Raw genomic sequence first — 13,967 nt, 5'->3', positions numbered from 1 at the left:
ATTTCAACCAAAACTAAACGTTTTCCGTTTCTCTCAATCGGCAGACTTGAAGCACTATGCAAGAGTTTTTGTAGTAGGAAAAATTTCAAATAAAATTCCATTTAAGTAAAAGTCCATGCCAGGATTGGGCATGTTGGTTGGTTTTGTTTAAATTCTCAGTCTCTGACCAAAACCTACGCATTTGTCTGCACCGCAACGCGACATAAAAAAAATAAAAAAAAAAACTGTGTATAAGCCTTAGAAAAAGGCAAAGATAAACACATATCAAATCTGTATTAGTTAGAGCTGGCGATTTGAATGGTAAGAAAAACAAATGAAAATAGTAAGTAAATGTAATTAATATTGTAGATCATTTAATTTTTTTAGCACTCAGCATCAAATTAGGGAACTACATACATTAACGGAATAATGTGTTTTCTTGTCGTTTATAAGGCATTTTAGAAATTTCAACAAAAATTTAACTGAGTCGTTAGTAGGTAAAGCATTTTGTTCTTTGAAAACTTTGTGTCATTCATTAATATAAAGAGTATATCAACTTTTCCATCTCTAGCATTCATTTCGTGTTTTTGTTTCCCAACTTCCGCTGGTCCAGTCGTTAAAAGACATTTGCAGCTAAAAGCAAAACCAGCATGGCATCAACCCAACCAAACCAAGCCAAAAACGAAAAGAAATAGTTACTATTTTTTTCTATTTTTGGTAAAGGGAGTCCTAGTGGATTGAGATGGCGGGGGTGGGGAAGGCGGTCTTGTTGAATACGCGGCGAGTTCTGTGCAAAGAAAAAGTAGCGCACTCATGCGATGAGCCGCAAATGTGTGCGATGGGCAAAGAGTTTTAGAGTTTACAGTTTACAGTTGCCGTTCCAGATTGGGAGTAGAAGATTGGACCAGCAATGTGCCTCACATTTCTTTTTGCCACTAACTGGGCCAGTTCTTTTCATATGGCGAAAATTTTCTATGTAATTTTCTGTTGGCTGTTGCCTGTTTGGTGCTTAGCTCAGCTGACAGGTGGTGCCACAATGCAGGTGCAAATCCATATGAGTGTTCGGGTGTATGTGTATGTGTGTGAGTTTGTTTTGTGGCTGGCAGATGTTGCATCTAACATGTGAAGCATTACCAACTAAAGGGAGTCGAGGAAAAATAAAGTAATTGAATTTTCATAGTGCCCAGCAAACATAAAACTAACGTTGTGCATTCCATTTTTGTAGAGAGTTTAGTGCGTTGATTGTCTTTGTACAAGCGCCAAAAGGCTGAAATCCACGCTCCGATGGACAGATGTAGAGGCAACGAAAAAAAGTGTGCTAAACACACGTTGGGAAATTAGATTTTCTGTAGATGTGGCTGGCAGACTAAAGCATTGATTTATATAGGTTTAAATTGAAATGGATTTTGGTACTCAAACTCAAGCTGATCAGTTAATTGGTCAAAGTTTAAATTATTCAGTGAGAGGCAGAGAGTAAATGGGAGTGGTACAAGAATATATACGGCACACTCCAATTTACTCTGACTGTATCGACGAATAAAGCAGATAAAACCATCGAAAAGTTTGTAAGATTCAAAATAAATAGGGGAATAAGCAAATAAAAAATAAAATGAGGTACGTTCGAGTCTCACAAATGTTTTAGTTCTAGTTTTTTTATGTAGAATTTTAAGATAATACAGACAGAAAAAGGGCCTTGAGTCCTAGTAATCTATTTTCTTCCATGTACGTACTTAATTATTAAATAATTCATTCTAAAGATATTTTGCAAGCGTAACTTGGACAACAGCTAATAAAATTTACTCATCTAACTTACTTACTAATAGCTAGTAGCAACGGGCTAAGTTTTTGTATATTCACTTTTCTATAAAAACGATGAAGAAATGTCATAAAACTCTTTGAGAGTTCCTAAAATCTGATGTTCGAGAAGTTCAAAAATGATAGAAAACTTGTTAAATGTCTTACCTTACCTTATTCTGCTTTATTTCAAGATGTAAGCCCACAATTTGATTCAATTTACTAAAACGGCCGTAATGTATTACATTTTTCGCTGTTGGTTTAATCAAAAAAATGAAAATATAATGATATGTTTTCGCATGTGGGCGAAAAAGTGTATACCTGCGGACTGGACTAACATTTATGCAGATTTATTGCGCAATGCGGCGTAATGAAGTGACTTTATATACTATAAAGGATATCCTTTATTTTTATCATTATGTAACTCTTTTAATTACAATTAACACACAGTGTCGCCCCAAAAAGTATGCTTTAAAAGGCACTTTTGCTGGTTAGTCTCTTATGGCCATTGACATTTTTGACAGCCAAAAGGCCAACAGTATTAAGCGGCAAGCCGGCAAGTGACAGAAGGGGTAGGTGAGGTGAAGTCGAAGTAGCCGCAGCGTTTGTGGTGTGCCACAAGCGGATATTCAACCCACACACACCCACACACATCTATGTGTGCGTAGATGGCGGTGAGTCTGTGTGTGTATGTCAGAGGGAGTGTGCGTGTTAAATTCTGGTAAATGTTTATAAATAGGCTGCGGTGGTCGCTTAAATTTAGCATGCGAAGAGAGAGAGAGAGAGCGAGAGAGAGACAGAATATTGTACAATAATTTCAATTCTATAGTCAAAAACCACTGCACATTTTCGTTTAGGGCGCAGTTTTTTTTTGTTACGATTGGTTGAGTTTGGCTTTGGTGGTTTATGTTGTTCATTTTGTTGTGAATTGCTAAAATTTTAGTTGAACAATTGGATTAGTTTTCATTTGAATATACTCAACCAAAAAAAAAAAAATTAAAATAAAAGAGATGCACTTAAATCTCATAAACCTACGAAAATATATGGATTTTGATTTCAATACTTTTAAATAAAAAATAGACATGTGAATTGTGATTGCTTAAAATTTTTGTAACTGCTATGACGCAATTCAAAAATCAACTAATCACAACTAAATCAATCAATCTTTGATTATAATGGAATAGTTTTATTTTACAGTCGTTCTTAAAAACCGTAAGTGTATATAAATTTCACATAGTTTTTTGTTTTTATATATTTAGAAGTTAATTAAAATTTTGTTTGCATAAATTTTAATCAAAAAATAGCCAACTTACCCACCAAAAAGTTTTCTACTTTTGCTTTTGGTATTTTTATATTTCTATTTACAAATTTCTTGCTTTTTGCCATTCGTTTTTGTGGCAACAAAGTTTTCGCTCGCATTGTGCAAATTTATATTATTTTTTGTTTCATTATTTTATTTTCTTGTGTTGCGATTTCAACTAAAAACTACAATTATTGACTGCCACGCCCCGCTAATGGTTGGAAAACAATTCAAGTTTCGTAGTCTGAAAATGTATATAAAAAGGCAAATGCAAATGTCGGCCACATTGAGGCAAGTAATAGCAACGGCAGCAACATCTGTAACATCTGTTTTGAACAACTAATCAAAACAAGTAAATGAAGGTTTTTACTTCAGGTCTTCTACTTTTCCAAGTTGCTTCCGAAAATACCAGCTGAATGAGAAATAGCTGAAATAGCGTACTAATAGTTATAAGTTTGTTTGTTTGCTTAATGAATTTACGCAACCCAAAAACAACATATCAATAGAATCACATTACAAGCATGTATCCGTAAAACAAAAAATTTCTATTAGACTAGAATCAGCATCGAATTATGGGAGTTTAAGCATTTTCCCCTCCCCCCCTTCACTACGCATCCGTTTTCCGAATAGCTATCATCACACCAAAATAGTAATAATTAATTAATCATAGGAAATGAAATGCCGCAAACTTTCTCACCTAAGCTTTAATTTAGAAAATTCCAATTTCCCACGCCTCAGCACTTCGGCAAATTGCCAAATGCCTCCGTCCTCCGATTCCGCCAGACTCCGCAACTTTCCCCGCAACATGTTCTGCTGTTCTTCTATTATTTTTCAAATGTATATTTATTACAGGAAATGTAAAACAACATTGTTCCACAGTGGCGGGCGCGGGAGGCACATGAATTGCCACCAAAAATGACAACGGCGGCAACAGATGCTGAATGCGGTTTCGAGGGCGGTGGCAATCGTACAAGGATGTAAGTGGAATACATTTTATATACAAATGTATGTATGTATGTATGCTGGTTATCTATATATTGAGTATATATATTCTGTGCAGGAAACTGTTTTAATTGATTTTTGTTGAACGTTTGTTTTGACAAAGTAAATGAGATTTTTCTTGTCATAAATGAAACAAATTGTATGGGGGAAATGAATTCTTGAAGACAAGAACCAAGAAAAGTCAATTCAGGAATAAAAAGTAGCTTTAATCAAATAAACATTTTCTAAAAAGAAGTAAAAACAAGAGGTTAACAAGTTTTAGTTGGAAAACAGTTTTCATTTAGTAGACTAAATACCTTAAGTTGGTCACAAAATGTTTCTCCGTTTTATTTCTTGATTTTTCTATGCACACTCTATCAACGAGCTCAATGAGGTGGAATTCCCAGAGCTCGGCCCTTATAATGCTATCAATAAAAATGATTTCAAGCCACACTGCCAAAAGCTAAAAATACACCTTCGCACACACACACACGCACAGACAAACATACACATAGTTTGGACAAATCCCAGAAAGGTGGACAGAAAACAAAAGGCTTTTCATGACTAGAGAAGGCTGTAGCCAACAAATTATTATAGTCACATATCCTGTTGACATTTAACTGACAGTGCGGCTGAACAAAGGCGACAAACGGACCAAAAGCAAACACTCTTATACACCTACACACTCAAACGCACACACACACACACACACACTCTAACACACCTGAATCCGGAGACTGCGACTGAGTTTGAGTCATAACCATGACCAAAGTCACACGAGAGCACATGAGGAGTGCACACACACTCACACCCCTACACATTGAACAAGAGTTTCTAGTTCCCAGTTCCACATCCGGTGACATCCGGTATTTCCTGTCCCTGTTGACTCCCTTTTCACTCTGTACTCATTCCACTTTCTTGCTCTTGCTGTCTCCATTCCTCCTCCATTCCTTATTCTCACACATAGTGCAAGTTGTAGCCCAACATCATTTCTGTGGCCTTGTCACACGTTCCCCATGCCACTAACAACTGCCTGCAACAACAACAATAACAACAACAACACCAACAATATCAGAGCCAACCAAACATCATGGTATAGTTTATGGCCTAAGGCAACACTATCAGGCTCTACACTTGGTAAAAATGTGTTGTCTCAATTACTGTAAAGTTTATATATCTCTATAATATGTTATAAATGCTGTTATATTAAACTTTTGAATTCATAATCAAGACTTTGTAAAATATTGATTCTATTACATATCCAAATAATTCAAATATTCATAACCTTGAAGTGTTTTTTCATAATTTTTAAATAAGAAATCAGTATTGTAATCGTGAAATTGAACTAACTTTAGCTTTAAAGATATCAAGATTTCGATATAAAATATTCGTAATAAAAGGAAATATAATTTATAACGTGCTTTAATAATTTGAATTTCCTAATTATCTTCAACAAGAAAAACAAGCCTGAAAAACACTAGAAAATAAAAAGTAAATTCAATTACCTTCTCATGTCTTGTTAAAACGGCCTTGTTTTGCATCTTATTTAATTTTAACTATATACTTTTTACTGCTTTACTATGATCATAGTTTTAAAATTAAATTCAAATCTTTCTACGAAAACTTTTCAAGAAATTTTTTTCAATTTGTGAACTTGAAACTGTGAGTAAAATATATTTATTTTATTTAATTTTAAATCGATCTATTCTAGTCTAGTCTTAATTCATAAATGTGACGATTTAAAATCTTTTTGATAATTAAAATTGATTTTTAATTGTAATTTTGAGTCCAATCAAATGTTTAATTTTGAAGAATGATGTCGTCTTGTGCATGAATATATTTTATATTATATTATAAATCGAAAATATAAATATAATGTATATGAGCAAAAATAATACATAGCCGAAACGGTTTTAAGATTAGAATATTGAACATATTATTATTAAGGCAATATAAAGAATCGATTTTTGTATTTATTTACTTTAAATGTTACTAATATTTAAGACATTGTGTTAACTTGTTGTTGGTAGTTTCTCTTTGTGTGTTGCTCTCTCCCTGGAATTCTGTCTTCCTTTGCCTGTCATGCATCCGCTTGCAGGATGCACGAAATAATTCTGTTTGTTAGCTCACTCTCTCACTGTCGCCTTCGCGTGCTCTCTCTCTCTCTCTATTTCTCTCTATCTATCTCTATATGTGCTTCTCTTATTGTCTCTGTCTTACTCATACCCTGTTGGTCTGAATGCGTCCATTCGTCCTTTCATCAGGCTTGTTCAGCTATCCCAGTTTCTCTGTCGCAGTTTCTAGAATCGCCTGACTGACTGACTGACTTACTGCTGTATGCTGCCCGGTTATGTGGGTGGCTGTTTGTGCATATTTTTTTGCACCTAAGTGCAACACCAGGCCCTGACCAGGGACTGAGGTTGGGGTGGAGAGTCTCACGCTTGATGTAGTTGGTGGTTTACTACTAATTTGCAACCACATCGTTTGTTTTGTGTGCGTTCAGTCAGTGGGTTGGTCCCTTGTCCCAACTCGACTCGTCTCGCCTGTGTCTGTGTCTGCAATGAGTGTCCTTTGTGTGTGACAACTGCTCTGGGTATCCTTGCTAACTCCTCGTCTCGGACTGTGTGCAATGTGCATTAATTCTACCATAGAAGGCAACACAATAGCCCCTCTTTACCTCTTTTCGCCACTGGCATGACTCTCTCTCTTCTCTCACTCCATTCCTTTTGTCATTTTGAAGCATGCTGTGTTATAAATGGTTCTCGCTTTTGTCGTTTCATCTTTGGAATTTTCGTCGTCTTATCAGCCAGTGACAATGAACAAAACGCATTGCATACTTTGTGGCGGTCTCATGGCATAAACTTGAACTGTAGTTAAGCAAAACTTGCACATAGAACTCTATATCTCTCCAAAAATTTGTTCGATCCGATAAAACCAAAAAAAAAAAAAAAGGAAAAACTTGTTCTCGCAATTCATTATAAATAGCTTAGAAATTCAATTGACACAAGTTCTATATGTGACAAGTTCTCTCATTACAAATGAGAGAATGCCATATGACACTGGCAGGTGGGTAAATGGGCAGGAACCTTCACCACCTTACATCTCATTGTGAATAGCTTCTCCTAGCAACGTTCATAAATTGGCATTAAAAAGTATTTAGCATGTTAACAAGCCAACTCAGTGCAATCTCTGGGCAGAGATTGAGAGGAGTTTCCTTCTGTTTAGGGAGCTCTATGCAAAAATCAAAATAATAAAAGCAAAAATTGACATGGGGGCAAAGTTCATGTGTAAAGCCCAAGTACTGCAGCAACGGCAACAACAAGAACAACAACAATATAAGCATGAATACATATTTATATGTATGCTATAGAAATTGCCTTTATAATCGGCTTATGTCTCTGATATGGAGACACACACAGACACAAAACAAGCTTAAAATTGAGTTTCATATGCAAAAAGCAATAATAATAATAACAAAATATAAACACACACACACCAACCCACAAAAATATACAAACATACCGACATATAAAACAAAATCTGAGTTATAAATAACATATTTACATATCAAAAATAATGATAATTCGAATAACTTTGCGTATTAAAGTCTTCAAAACTTACACAAATTGTTTGTATTCAGTCTAACTAAAAAAATATTGAAATAATTTGTTTAATTTGGTTTTCTATCAGACAAATATATACAAAAGAAAAATATAAACTCAAATTGTTCTGCTTATTACTTACATCTTCATATTCAAAATGTTAATAAATACATAAATTAATAGTTTATCAATAGAATATGATTATAGACGAAGGAATTTCTATCATATTTGGTAGAAAAAAATCACTTAAAACGCTTATGTGTGTAGTGTCCAATTATTCTTTTACAACTAACAGAGAGCAATTTATTAATAATATAATTGTAATATTGATATAATTGAAAATTACTCACGTAGTTTAGTTCTACCAAAATTTTTCTTCTTAATAATTATAACAATAAAATGCACAATTTACTTAAAAACACTAGGAGAAAAATAAACAAAATAAAACATTTCTTGGTAAATGGATAATGTAATGTATTGAATTATAATCCAAGACGGATATGATAATCCCATAAATCTCTTCAACACATACACACACAGATATAAAGAATAGAAATTAAATTCCCAAATAACACTTTTCCCCTCTTTTGCTCCTGTTCGCCTAATTCATCTTCCGCATCAACGCGCAAAAATAAAAGCCAAAATCCAAAATACAAAGCCAATGGCTAAAACGGGAAGCATTTCCTCTCCCCTAAAACATATATCTCCCTCCCCCCATACTACTACTAGTTCACTCTGTGGGCTGGCCACATTTTGCAGCTTTATTTACGCTTCACTTAATTGATTATCAAAAATTTATTGATAACATTTCTTCTGTGTCATTTGTTTTGCGATTTAATACTGCAGTTTGCAATTAATTTTTGGTAATTTCTGTAATTTGGCAATGGAAGTAAAAATAGAAACCAAATACCTTGTAAGCCTGCAGAAAAGTTTCACGTTTCGTCCCCTTGTAATCTTGTACTCAACCATTCAGTCAGATGTCTCTTTATCGCTAATTAGACGATTTTCTCTTTTACTCATTCAATTTGTCAGTTTGTCAGACTGGCAAATTGAAAAGTCATTTCATTCAGTTTGCCATTTTGTGTTTTTAGTGGCTCAACTTACACAAATCAACACATTATGCTCCGAAACCCCACAGGATGATGCCGTCCAATAGGGGGAGAAGCATATTGGGGTCTTTTAGTCGAGTGCAACAAACAGAAAAGTCCAAACAAGTTGCAAAGGAAATCTACCTAAGGGAAAACCTCTTCAAAGCATATTTAAGGTACATTAATTTTCAAATAAAAGATGACATGATAGTTGGAAATATTTTACTACAGTAATAATAATAAATATTGACTGCTCTATTAAAGAAATTGAAACTTCAAAGCCAGGATTATAACCATTTTTATTTTGTTCATAATAAAAAAAGGTTAGCATGTTTTGAAAGATTGGCTGCAATATCTGTAAAAACTATCCAACAATTTCTACAATTTTGTTAAAATATATATTTCAAAATTTTCAGTAGGGTTTCGTAAAAGTCTCTAAGCCTGGTCGGATGCAATTTAATGTGCAATTGCTTAGGCTTAACCCAACGGTTGGCCAATTCAGACTCAAAAGGGGTGGATTTAGAGCCTCAAACTGCAAACTGCAGCTGCTGCCCTCAAACTTGTTTTGTCTTTTGCTGGTTGCTTTTGTTATAGTTGTTGTTCTTTTTTCCTTATGCTGTGCTCTTGTTATTGTACTTGTTGTTGTCGTCTAGTCACGTCTGCCGTTGACAAGCGTCTGCTGTGTGCACCCATATTGAATGTCCTTTCCTCCTACTTTTTAGCTTGGCTAGTAGTGCCACTTCTACACTTCTCCATCTCCTTAACACTGCATGGTGTATTTTCAACGCCATTGTCCTGTCCGTTGGTAGGTACAGTACGTATTTTTGTGTCGCACAATTTACTGCACTTCCTGCAGATGAGCAAAAACCGAATGGGCAAAGAGATAGATACGGAGGGGGAAAAGACATGGCAATGGAGCGATGCACTCGACAAACTTGAAGCTCGACGCGCATTGTCTCGATAATTACCCATGTCCCCTGGTGTTTCAACCATGTGACTGCTGACTGGTGACCCTTGGCCCGTTTTTATCTATCAACAACTTTTTCGGACTAAAGTTCGGGCACGTTTCTACCCACAGTGAAGTGCTCATACATACGTAGATACGTATGTGTGTGTGTGTTTTGTATGTATGTAGGTTGTATGTTGAGACCAAGCCCAAAAGAGGCAGATAAAAAGCAAGGCAAACGAAAATAGAGGTAGAAAGGCACTTTGCAATACTGGGCAATTGAAACACAACAAATTTTTTATATAGCCAAACTTAAATCCTCCAACTTTAAGAGGCTTCTCTGCATTCCTTGAAAATAATTAATTAGGATGAGTTGATATTGGCAGCTTATCTAAATGTCCTATAAATGTTTCTGAAATTCAAGAAACCAGTAATATGATCTAGTTTCATAGGTTTCCCTTCTAAAAGTCTAGCTATATACTTTTGGAAATTATCATATTTGCTCCAGAAATGTAAATTTTGTCAAATATATAACATGAATAAATATGCTATAATGATTTCGCAGAAAAACTTTTCTAAAGTGAGTGAACTGAAACTGTAGAGCAAACTACGAACTGACGATTTGAACCAATACAAGAATAAAGAAAAGTTTTAATAGCTAATAATTTAGAATTAAATTGAAGTTAAAAATTTAGTCAAAACCAGAGATTTTTATGTGAAAAAAATGACTTAAGTTATTTTTATGAATCTATTATCCTCAATTTAATATCTCTGGTTTATCTCTGGTTACGGAGTTGCTTTTTAAAACCCTTACATAAATTAAAAAGGGAGATATACAATTTTTACTATTCGTAAAAGCAATTTTGTATTTATAAATTAATGTCAAGTTTCAAAACGTCAATCACACAATCTATTAAGTTCATAATCCATTCCATTAAATGTTGCACAAAAAATCTAGTGTAATCTTCTGGATTATATTGAAATCGATAATTTAAAGCGATTGATGTACTTATATTATATTAAAAAATTGAGCTTCATTTGATTTAGCGATAGCTTGGCTTTTAAATACCAGAGGCACCAGAGTGTCATCAAAATGAAAATTGAATATGACGCAAGTCCAAAATCCTTCACACACACACAGAGAGACGCACACTCACACACACACGCACACGAGCATACATATAGAGACATAAATGCCAGACTGACATGCCACAGCCATAAACATAAATCTCGGGCATTTAGCTGCAAAAATAAAATCAGGCAACAGGCAAAAGGCACAAGGCACAAGCCCAGGCACTGATCCTGATCTGGCCTGGCCTGGTCTGGGCTGGTCTGATGCTGCTGCCACCGTCAGAGACACACAACAACCTAACCTACTAACCGTCTAAACGTTGGATTACAGAACCCAAAACCAGCCAAAAACCAGCAACTTCCCTTTCTGCCCCTGCATCTTACCCTTCTCTGAAAAAAACTCCTGCTGTCTCTGTCACTTGCTTTCTGAATTCCGTATATGTATGCATCTCTGTCTCTCTGATGAAACACGGCACAAAATTCAATTGTTTTTCAGCACAACAATTTAATTTGACACGTACTTTTAATGTGGGGCTCTCGTCAGCTAATACCAGAGACCCTGGCAATAGCAACAGGACGACCACCCAGACAGAGGAGAACACCAGCAACACACACTTGTGTGTGTGGGTGTGTGCCACCAAACGCACATGAGAGAATGAGGGCATAAATTGAATTTAGATACAATTTCCTGGCACTGCGTGACTGAGTTTTTTCCTTTTGCTTTTAGGGGTCTGGGTTTTTGGGACCTGGCTTCAGTTTCCAATGCATTTAAACAGGCAAAATGGCAATTAAAATATGAAAGAAAAAAATTTGAAATGAAAACAAAAAGGGAGGAGGGCAAAAAAGGGAAGAAAAAATATGAGAAAAATCTATGCTATTGGAAAATTTTTGCCAACGTTAAAACCAAACAATAAATAAGCAATTTATATGCACAAATGCATTTATCGAGCATGAAAAGTTGAGCATGAGTCGTTTTCATTGCATTGCAAGGGTGTTTTCTCTATCAGATTTTTAGCTCTTATTTTACTGCGAATATAAAAATTGCGCATACGCCACGTAGTTACACAATGCTATTAATTATATTTGCCTCTTTGATAAGAAAACAAGCAAAAATTCAATGAAATTAAATAAAATTCTCATTCACAAGAAGAAAATCAGCATGAAAGAAACTTTGACGAAAAATTGATACTCTCTAATATCAAATAAGCAATAAAATGTTTGAAAATCATCTCAGGTTATTATTAATTAATTATAAAGGAAATGTGTAAGAAAATAGGGACTTCAAACCAAGCCAAACAATTAAATTAAACTAAGCATATTTTTAAAGATATTACCAATGAGCGTTACGGTTTGATGAAAATGGGGACAGATTTGGATAGGACATCAATCATTTTAAAATTTATATTTTATATATACAACTCTATTGGCAACAATAATAAACTTACCCGAAAATTAATTATCTACATAAATTGCTGCAGTTTTGGTGAGAAAGAAATGCAACTGCATAAATTAATCCAGCCGTTTCACAATTTTTAATTTAACTGCAATATTATATTATAATATTATAAGTGTCTGTCCAGTGATGGGCAACTGTAATTACCTCCTTAGTAACTGTTTTTGTAGTCATTTTGCTTTAATAATATTATTTAATATAGTATAAGCTGCAGTTATTAAAGTCAAATTGTTAGAGTATGCAATTTCATGTAACACTGTATTTTTCTCCTACCAACAGCGGCTACAATTCAATATTTGGCTAAAAAATTTACGATGCATTCAGGGGTTGCATCCCTTGCCCTTCTCCATTCACTTGTCAGTAGGAAAAATGTATACAGAAAGGGACTGTGGGAGAGAGGGAAGGGAAAGCCGGCTGCATGTAAATGCGGCACATTGCGTTAATAATTCCTGTGCTGAGTAGCCGTTGAGTCGACATCGTCCTCCTGTTGTCCCTCGCCAACTCCCAATTTACACTTTTCCTCTCTACCAGTCTTGTCGCTTGATCCATGAAAAATTCAGCATTGAATTTTTTTTTTAAGCGGTCAGCCCAATCGCCCATCTGGCAGTAAAAAAAGAAACAAAAATTTGTATTGAATATGGTGCCCAAATTGGTTCTGATGCACGGTAACAAAAAACGTATAGCCAAAATGCATATACATAGGTACATATAAAAATGTTTCCTTTACATGCCAAAGAAAAATGCTGGCAATAAAGTAGCCAGATATTAAATTCAATACTGAACATTAATTCGAGAATATAAACTCTAAAATGAATGCAAGAATTCCTATTTAGGTGGTTCAGACAAATTATCCTAATTTATGTATGTACTTACTCGAACTGTAAACAAACTAATAATCTATTAATAAAGTTTTGAGTGAAAGTTTTTTATATTTTTCTAGTTGGTGCTTGAATAAATTATGTGTTGTATTTTAAAACTTTACTGATATGATGCAAATTATTTTTATAATTGATGATGAATCTTTTTTTTTCCTTTGTTAACTAAATGTTAAACTACTTAACATAAGGCATACCAGTACAATTCATTTCCGTTTTTTTTTTAAGACAATATTAAGTATAAATTTCAGTACCTATTTTGACCGTTCGTCCATCGAAAATCAAAATCGTCGATAAACAATCAATTTATCTTTGATCCTGTTTTTGATAAAGCAAATGATTTTAAATAATTATTTTGATGAAAAAAATATTATTTTAACTATATATATTTTAGTTGTGTTCTGATTAACTTATGAAAAATATTGACAAATTTTTGAAGAACAAGAACAAAATTTAACTTTTAGGAAAAAGGAATAATCATATTTGGGCTCGTCCGGGATTTGAACCCGGGACCTCCCGCACCCTAAGCGGAAATCATACCCCTAGACCAACGAGCCAGTTGTCCAAAATCTCAAAGTATTTGCCCAATATGAAATTCACTAATTTAAAATTAATTTAGAAAATTTTAAAATATTAGCTTTTTTTTTTCTTTTTCTTGGGGAATCTGCCTAAAGCCCTAGAAAAAAAAATTAATCATTATACCACAAGGAGGAAACGGCCAACGATTTTTGGCAGATGGTTAGGAGAGCCAATCTAGAGTTTTGGGTGACCGCCACATATCATGCAAATTATAAAAGTTTTATGCCCTAGATAGAGAGAAAGAGAGAGAGAGAGAGAGGGAGATACGAACTGAAGAAACTATGAGCTTTGCTGGTTGG

General features: G+C 34.5%; 1 non-coding gene across 1 annotated transcript; it reads right to left on the bottom strand.

The window, feature by feature from the left end:
* Positions 1 to 13,574: 13,574 nt before the first annotated feature.
* Trnap-agg lies at positions 13,575 to 13,646 on the bottom strand. Its single transcript has one exon. It is a non-coding gene; the product is annotated as a tRNA-Pro (tRNA).
* Between the last annotated feature and the right edge of the window lie 321 nt (positions 13,647 to 13,967).

The sequence above is a fragment of the Drosophila willistoni genome, assembly GCF_018902025.1.
Source record: "Drosophila willistoni isolate 14030-0811.24 chromosome 2R unlocalized genomic scaffold, UCI_dwil_1.1 Seg200, whole genome shotgun sequence".
Lineage (NCBI taxonomy): Eukaryota > Metazoa > Arthropoda > Insecta > Diptera > Drosophilidae > Drosophila > Drosophila willistoni.
The sequence above is the reverse complement of the archived record's forward strand: the minus strand, read 5'-3'. Positions and strand labels throughout refer to the sequence as shown.